Source organism: Ruditapes philippinarum, unplaced genomic scaffold (assembly GCF_026571515.1).
Source record: "Ruditapes philippinarum isolate M1 unplaced genomic scaffold, ASM2657151v2 ctg224_1_1_1_1, whole genome shotgun sequence".
Lineage (NCBI taxonomy): Eukaryota > Metazoa > Mollusca > Bivalvia > Venerida > Veneridae > Ruditapes > Ruditapes philippinarum.
The window spans coordinates 427,062-436,463 of NW_026864086.1; the positions used below are offsets into that span (position 1 = coordinate 427,062).

At 30.5% G+C, this 9,402-nt stretch overlaps 1 long non-coding RNA gene across 1 annotated transcript; it reads right to left on the bottom strand.

The window, feature by feature from the left end:
- Nucleotides 1–2,686: 2,686 nt before the first annotated feature.
- Nucleotides 2,687–6,287, bottom strand: LOC132724376 (uncharacterized). Its single transcript, XR_009624898.1, has 2 exons — nucleotides 5,329–6,287; nucleotides 2,687–4,732 (listed from the first exon to the last, which is right to left on the bottom strand). It is a non-coding gene; the product is annotated as an uncharacterized LOC132724376 (long non-coding RNA).
- Nucleotides 6,288–9,402: the final 3,115 nt, after the last annotated feature.

Here is a 9,402-nt window from a genome sequence, read left to right on the forward strand (position 1 = left end):
TTACCCACAATTTTTCACAATTTTGTCAAATTTGTATATATCCATTTGTTTAAAAAATGTACGAGGACCTAAAATACAAATAGCTGCAATGTTTCTAAAACAAGAAAAATAATGTAAGATAAAAAATGCATTTTCCAGGATCCGAACCAGGGTCTCAACACTTACGAAGCGGACACTCTACTACTATGCTAATATTACGGTTTGAAATGCTGAATAAGTAACTAATTAGGTTGCGATAAATCGTTTTTTTTATATAAGAATTTTCGACACTCCTATATGTCAATATTGATGTAAACAGATAATGAAAGGACTATATATATATATATATATTTATTTTTTTTTTGGTTTCACTGCGCACCAACACATTTTAGGTCATATGGCGCCGAAACAGGAAAGATGAATTCGGCTTACCTCGGGTGTTTCGAACTTAAAGCAACAGAGATATTTATCTTACGTTCACGCAGAGATAAACGGTGGCGGTAATTCTGATGTCTTAACCCTGAAAGACAACCCCTTAACCGCAAGAGGTGAGATGTCGTCAAATGGTGTAATAAAGTTAGACATGATATTTGTGCAAAGTTGATTCTTTTCTGATTGATCAGTTCTGTGACCTCATAATAGTAAGGTTTAAGACCAACCTGGTATTTGGTATAGAATTAAGACCCAATTTTAGTCGTGGTACAGGATAAGTGCTCTATGTTGGTTTTATGTTAAGACTTTATTTATACAGGTATGGAGTTGGAACCTTTTATAAGAACGGTGTGAGGACACTACTAATATTGGTACAGAGTTGGAGCTATGTGTGGTTTTTGGTAAAATTAAAAGATTTTCAGCATGCCACTTTTATTAAAAAATAAAAAAATAATAGTATAAAGCAAAAAATCACAGTAACAAAACAAGTTTTTTTACACAGAATACTAAACAATCAATAAATCTATTTTTCTAAACCTTACTTTTCATAAATAGTCAATAAAATTCACGTGATCAGTTTTTTTTCTTCTATATGTATATTCTATGACTATGGTACAACATGAAGTTATAAAACCTGAAAAGTACTCCACTGAGGCCCAAAAGCCTAAAATCATAAAATTTGAAAACCCTACATATATGAACAGAAACACTTAAAACGGGGAAATTTGAAAAAATATAAGAAAGAATTCTACTAAGAATTCAATTTTAGTGATTTTTTACGCCTTTTCTTATAGTCCGTTTAGTATAAAAATCACTCAGAATATTGCCAGTCCCGTCATATCCAAAGGAAAAACCCAACCTCAGTCGGACCCTCACCTTACATTTGGCAAGCATACAACTATGGTAAATACAAACAACACGGACTTTTACACACACAATACATGTCAATAAAAACGATTGTCATTTCGTTTAATTTTTAACATTTCTAACACCTTAAGTGGTGTTTATTTTAGACAAATCGCCACCTTATTACAATAATTATAAAAACAGAAAACAACAAACAATGGAAATGACAGACAGTACGTGTTATTTACATAAACAAAACATGTCAAACATGATAAAAATTGCGTACCGCTCAAGCTGGTGCTATGGTTCGTGGGGATGTTGCACTTGTACAGCCTCAACCAAACCGACTCTACAATTTTCATGTAATTTTGCTGATTTTAATGCTTATGAGGTATCACTTGTTACCAGATATTTCTTTTAAACATTACTAGTATTCTTGTTTCTACACCTTAGTCTAAACAGACTCTATACTGGTCACTTTAAAAATTTTAATTTTCATACTGATATCCTGATAAAAAAGTTAATGGATAGTTCCATAAATGGAAGTTGGAAAAGTCCATTATATAAAGTTCAGCATGCTAAGGGTAGAATATATCGAGGAATACAACAACAACAACAACAACAAAGTAATCATTTCGTCAATCATTAACAGATATTTGAATAAATATTTACATTTTTAATTAACACAAATCTAAGTCACAGTGGTGTATGGTCCTAACAAAACATCATTATATCGTAATAAAGTTGCACTCTAAAGATGCACGATCCTACATGTGTGTTGATATTTTTGGAAATTTAAACATCGAATCATGATAAAAATTATTGACAAATGTACAAATTTAAAAGGACATTCATTTATCCTAGCTAAGTCTATTAGTATCCAGAAAAACTACCTATAATTTGTCAAAATATTCAAAGATTTCTCTTAAATTTTAAATGATATAATTTTAAAGGTGTGCATCTAATAGTCAGACGTTCATTTTGATTTGGAATTTTCCTTAAACTATAAAAATATTTCTTAAGTAAGAATTGTTTGAAAATTTCTCTAACCATGGAGGCGTGCCATCTAGAAGAATAAACTCAAACGTCAAGACCACGAAAAGAAACATTCTTCACTTTGTATAAAACTCAATTTTGACAAAGGTACTTTGTTTTTCTTAACATCAAATACAACTACATCTGTGTTAAAATTAAACCATGTTTGTTATAAAACCCATATATTGTACCGGTAATAAGTACATTAATCAAAGGTAAAAATAATACATGTTAACAATTTAATATAAAATACATGTATATTGAAAATAGTAGTGTTATATATGTTACAAGTATAGATACAAATAAACAAGCTATAAAGTAATGTTGCGGGTTTTTTTTATATCTATGTGCATCTACAAACTATAATGAGTAGTATCTAGGCATTTGCATACACATAATGCCGAAGAGAATTAGAAAAGAAATATATGTTTACAAGAAAACTAGACATTTTTTATGAAAGAAATCCTGAAAATGATACATTGACCAAAAGCCAAATCGATCAGCCCAAGAGGAAAACTGGTAATTTTAATTTTTCCTCTTCTTAGACTGATTTTAAATATTATTTGTGATGAAGCTGAAACTGACCATTGTTCTTTGTTCTTTCTTACTCTCTTTGCCTAAACTTACAAAGCAGTTGTTTACTATCTTGCTGGAAACCTTTTGATGACACTGAGTAGAGTATAAAACTAAAAGCGTTATTTATGTATAGAAACGTTTCTGCAAGCTTATTAATAATAATAGTTTGATATTCAGTCAACATGTTTTCAATATACCTATACTCGATGAGCTTAGCAACCATGATCGGGACAACACAAACACAATGGAAGATTCCCGCAGCTATACTTAAGCGCGTGAATTTTGTCAAATGTCGTCTGCGACTGGTTACAGCTGATGATTTCCTTTTGTAAAGAATTGAAAAAGTAACAACGTTACATATTGTAATGAATGACAGAGGAAAGACACAGAGTACATATATTACAGATAGTTCTCCCATTTTATTGTGTTCAATTGAATAGTTAGAGAAGATGCCTTTACACAATAAAACTGCATTTGTCAGGTTAATTCCTACAAGTAAAATCAAAAGCGAAATAAAGCAAAAATGTGCTCTCCTTCCAGCCCCCTTTGTATTGAATTTTAAAGGGAAACAAATACTCAACATTCTTTCAGCACAAATACAAACAATGATCCAGGAGGAAAGTTGAGGAAACAAGTAGGCAGTTGTTAAAAAAGGTATACATATTCCTCCAAAGACAAAATGCATTGTGGTCAAATTATAAAATATTTTAAACAGCAAACAAAGACCATCAGAGGTGGACAAATATATAAAGTATGTTGCACACGCAAGTTTTCTTGTGTTTTTTCCTCTCACCCACACAATAAGTGAGATTAAATTTCCTAAAAGTCCTATAACAAATAAACATATTTCAATGTAATGCAATGATACCCCTATTTTTTTTTTTAAATATAGTAAAGTCATTCGAGTATCTAAAATTTGTGACATTCATGTCTGTATTGCTATCATTCATGTATGTATTGCTATCATATACATCTTTAATATCCCAGTATGTATAAATTATTTCACCCAAGTATGTATCATTGATATCTGTTGTATTTGACTTATTATTGATCGGGTTTATAGTGTTCATTTTGCAAATCAAAAATAGACTTTCAACAAGTTTAATGCATTTTAATGTTTGTTGTCTACCCTTTACTTGTATATAAAAAATATTAGAAACTGTAGAGAAAATACAAACAAAAAATAAAAATCATTCTATTTTATCCTTTACACATTTCTGTTTTAATAAAAAATTAACGGAAAAATCACTTGCTTATGATACGAAATAATTTAATTAATTAATCATTTATCAATCACTCAGAATGGAAATTGTGTAATTTCTTATGGATGTTAACAATTAATTGACACTCTCAATAAGTCACTTTATTATATATTCCAGCTATATGTTAAGAAAAGTACATTATTTTCTTGTCTCTATGGTAATAAGGCTCCTCGTTAATTGTCAACTAAGACTTGGTCTTGACTTATCATTGAAGCTGCGTTTATATCAACATATGGTTTTCGTTTTAAGCTTGCTTGTTATTTTTCATTGCCTTAACAGTTGTATTGTTTTTAGACTGAATATTTCTTGCTTGATATTTTTTTCTGCCAAACTGTACTCTTATAAAAAGTTATTTTGCCAAAAGGAACACTTCTTGTATGCAGTTTGTTTTTGCCATATTGCACGATTCTTGGTTGTAGTTTTTTGCCAGATTGCACGATTTCTTGATTGCAGTTTCTTTTGCCAAATTACACGATTTTTCTTGATCGCAGTTTCTTTTGCCAAATTGTATGATTTTTTTATTGCAGTTTGTTTTTGCCAGATTGCACGATTTTTTATTTGCAGTTTGCCAGATTGAACGATTCTGAACTCATTTTGTCCAACTGTTGAAATCAAAGTTTTGTTTTAGGCATTTGTATATATATATCTTTTGTAAAAAATTGCAAGCCAGAGCTATGAATCTGTTCGAAGGCAAAGTCAGGTCAAGACATACATCTACGCATTGAAGACGTAATTAAATTAATTCGATGAAACAGTTAAAATGTTATTCCAAATATTTTCTGATATTTTTATTTACATGTTATTACATTTTCCACAAGTAAGTATCCACATTACCGTTAACGTATTATCAGGTCATAAGTACGTTGTTGTTTTTTCTCAAATTTATAACTTCACAATAAATGTCAGACAATGTATCAAGCTATCAGGACGTTGTTTGTTTTGCTTTTTTTTTCTCAGCTTTAAAATAATTCACATTAAGTTGATCACAGGACAGCTATACATGCTCATTGATCTGCTATTTTCATATTGTATTATATACATGTATTTCTGTCATATATATTTATAGTATGATATTTGTGTGAACGAAGTCCTGATAGGAACCCGTCAAGCATGTATTGAAAATTTTAAAACCACTTTTTTACTTTTTAATCGAAGTACGAGCAAAACTGTAACTCACAAAATATAAAATAACTCTTACCAACGTAGTTATCACTTCTTACACAGAATAATTGTATATTTCACAAAGGTTCGAGCCAAATTGTTATAACTAAGTTTGTGTTTCTGGGTAAAACAAACGCATTCAAATTACCCAGCTAGAGATTTCAGTTGTTGCTCCAAACACATTCTACACTGATAGGATATTCTCTCATTTCAAGTATATATATAGTATTTATATGCCATTAAAATGTGTAAGCAATTAGTGGTTATTAATGCGCTTTTGTACAAAGAGAATTATGTTAAAGGCCCATTATGTTCTAAAAAAGCTTTTATAATTGTTTCTCAAAACTTTCTATTTTTCATGTTCTGTTAATATTAAGTTTCCAAAATATTACTTCTGGGCTAAACACTTGAACCATCTTTTGCTTTTCTTGCTGTTTGGAAAAAGTACAGTTATAGAGACTTAGTACTTCGTATGGAAGTCAAACTACTTTGTTTACGTTTTGCTATTTTTATGACAAATAATTTCAAGTTCAGCGTCATTTGCTTCAGGCAATAAGCACATAACATGCCCTAAAACTCTTTTAAAACGTTATAAAACTCATGTGAAAGGAAAATTTGTATTCGTTTCTGAGGCATAATGTACCTTTAAACGATGAATGTTGTTAATATAATGTAATGTTCACCTGATTCCAATTTGCATTATTGTGTGCATTTTTAGAGCCTCTAAATATATTGACAATTTCATTACGCTAAAAGGTCTGATTTCTAGATGTGTTAAATAGGAAAAAGATATTGTAATGGAATACCTCCCTTACAAATTTTGGACATTTCAAATGACATGACAATTTACGTTATACTTTCAACAGAAATCAACATGTGCATATATAATTCTATAAATCATGAACTGTTCTTACTTTAAATGTATTAACAATGATCAAATAGTGCTACCTTTTTAACAAATGGACTTTATTCCACGAAACACAACGTAAAACTTGAATGTCAGCATTGTTGACAGTTCTCTTTTAAGGATAGAAAACTCTCGCCACAAAATGGTCAGATGACCCTAATTTATTTCCTGATGAATATCTAATAATTTGGAACATTTACAGTTACTATAATATATCACAAAGTGAATATCTACAGACATTATTGGAAGATTCAGACGGCGCTTTCTTCTGTCATTTTCCATGTTTAAAAATGGCGGACACAGAACTTTGGAACTACTTATTTGTATTTCAGTCTGGCTTTTTATGAATGTATATTTGTTTACATTTAAACTTTCAGGATTTCTTATTTATGTAAAAATAATTGTAAGCCTGATTTGAGCCGGATGATTTTCTGTCTTTATCATATTTTATTAAGTGAGAACTGTATTTTATCTGCGTAATAGAATACGTCTGCATATATTACTACGCTCGAGTATTTTGGACCGGCTTTTTGTTAATATGTATTTTTAAATGTTATTTCAGATATGTTTATGTGGCTTTTCAATTAAGCCATATATGTGCTACTTATGTCTGTTAGAACTTTTATTGTTATTGCTATATTGTTAAATATTGTTAAAGACTGATCACTTGTTTGTTCTGCATGATGTTTTTGTTTCGTTGGGGGGCCTTATATCTTTATATACATATATAGACCGATTATGTAAAATATTTGATTATGTGACTAGCGCCTGTGCTCACAGCTGTGTTGTTACTGTGGTGATCATAAAATCTTCAATAGAAATATACAAATATACAACCAAATAGCTCTATAAATGCACAGTCAAACCTGTCTTTAAATATACAGTCTTACCTGTCTGTAAGATAGTCAAACTTGTCGATAGAAATTAAGTGAAACTTGTCAAACAGTTAATCAATATATACTTGTTCGGTGAATTTTGTGAAAAGAAATACAGTAAATTTGTCTTTAGATTTACAGTCAAACTAATTTAAAGATACACAGTTAAACATGTCTGTAGATATACAGTAAAACATGTTTAAAGATATACAGTCAAACTTGTCTAAAGATACACTGTCAAACTTGTCTATAGATACACAGTCAAAGGTTCTGTCAAACTTGTTTATAGATACACTGTCAACCTAGTCTATAGATACACTAAAAAACTTGTTTATAGATACACTGTCAAACTTGTCTATAGATATAATTTCAAAGTTGTCTAAAGATACACTGTCAGACCTGTCTATAGATATACTGTCAAACTTGTCTATAGATATAATGTCAGACTTGTCGATAGATATAATGTCAAACTTGTCTATAGATATAATGTCAAAGTTGTCTATAGATATAATGTCAAACTTGTCTATAGATATAATGTCAAAGTTGTCTATAGATATAATGTCAAACTTGTCTATAGATATACTGTCAAACTTGTGTGTCAAACTTGTATGTAGATATAAAGTCAAACTTGTTTTTAGATACACTGTCAAACTTGTCTATAGTTATGTCAAACTTGTCTTTAGATATACTGTCAAACTTGTCTATAGATATAATGTCAAACTTGTCTATAGATATAATGTCAAAGTTGTCTATAGATATAATGTCAAAGTTGTCTATAGATACACTGTCAGACTTGTCTATAGATACACTGTCAAATTTGTCTATAGATACACTGTCAAACTTGTCTATAGATACACAGTCAAAGGTATTGTCAAACTTGTATATAGATACACTTTCAAACTTGTCTATATATATATACTGTCATACTTGTCTATAGATTCACTGTCAAACTTGTCTATAGATACACTGCAAAACGTATCTATAGATACACTGTCAGATCTGTCTATAGATACACTGTCAAACTTGTCTATAGATACACTGCAAAACGTATCTATAGATACACTGTCAAACTTGTCTATAGATACACTGTCAACCTTGTCTATAGATACACTGCAAAACGTATCTATAGATACACTGTCTGATCTGTCTATAGATACACTGTCAAACTTGTCTATAGATACACTGCAAAACGTATCTATAGATACACAGTCAAATTTGTCTATAGATACACTGTCAACCTTGTCTATAGATACACAGTCAAAGGTATTGTCAAACTTGTATATAGATACACTTTCAAACTTGTCTTTATATATACTGTCATACTTGTCTATAGTTTCATACATAATGCACATTTACAACAGCTTGCTTATAGAAGACAAGAGCACTGCAAAGGCGGAGCAATATACGCTCAATGTAAATTTGTTTGAGTAATAGAAAAATCAAATTAGGGAATAGATCTAATCCAGAATTGTGTCTGTAAAATGTTCAATCTTTATGACACCATATGACCTTCAAAGAGGGGTATTTTTACTCTAGTTGCATGATTCATTAAATTAGGCAATGATATATACGAAATAAAGAGGCATAGTAGTTATCCAGAAAATATAATAGGTGTTTTCCTTTACCTTAATCTATATAAAGCAAGTGACTCCATGACAGGGCCAATTTTGAATGGAGGGTCATGATAAATATAACGTTAGTAGATATCTATAAATTGATGCTACATGTCAAATATCTATGCTTTATAGTTTCACACAATAATACTCAAGTTATTTTCCTATACACGTTTAAGTCGATATAAATCATGCTACCTAAATGCTAAACAATAGTGACAACAGGGGCACGATAAATTTCAGTTTTCAAGATCTACACGCTAAATGTCTAAGCTCTAGGCATTGTAGTTTCACAAAATAATACTTGAATGTGTTTCCTATACAAAAATGTATTAACTTAGTGACCACCGGAGCGGAAACCAATATTCGCAAAAGGGGACATTTAAATACCAGCTATGTTGTGGTCCACAATGCGAAATTACATGCCAAATATTAAAGCTGTGGTCAGCGTAGTTTCACACAAAAAGTCTCCCTGGGGCAGGGCAAATATTGAACCAACAACCATCATTCATATCAGTTTTGTGGAGGTTAATAAAGTAATGCTCCATGCTAAATATCTTCGCTCTAGACTTAAAAGTTTCGAACAATTAAACTAAAATGTGCGTTCTTATATAAGTCTATAAAATAAAATAATTTTTTACCTGTGTTCTGCACATCGTCTAATTGTAAGTGATATTTCTGCCGGAAAGTTTTAATTTCTGTATTTTGGTTAAACA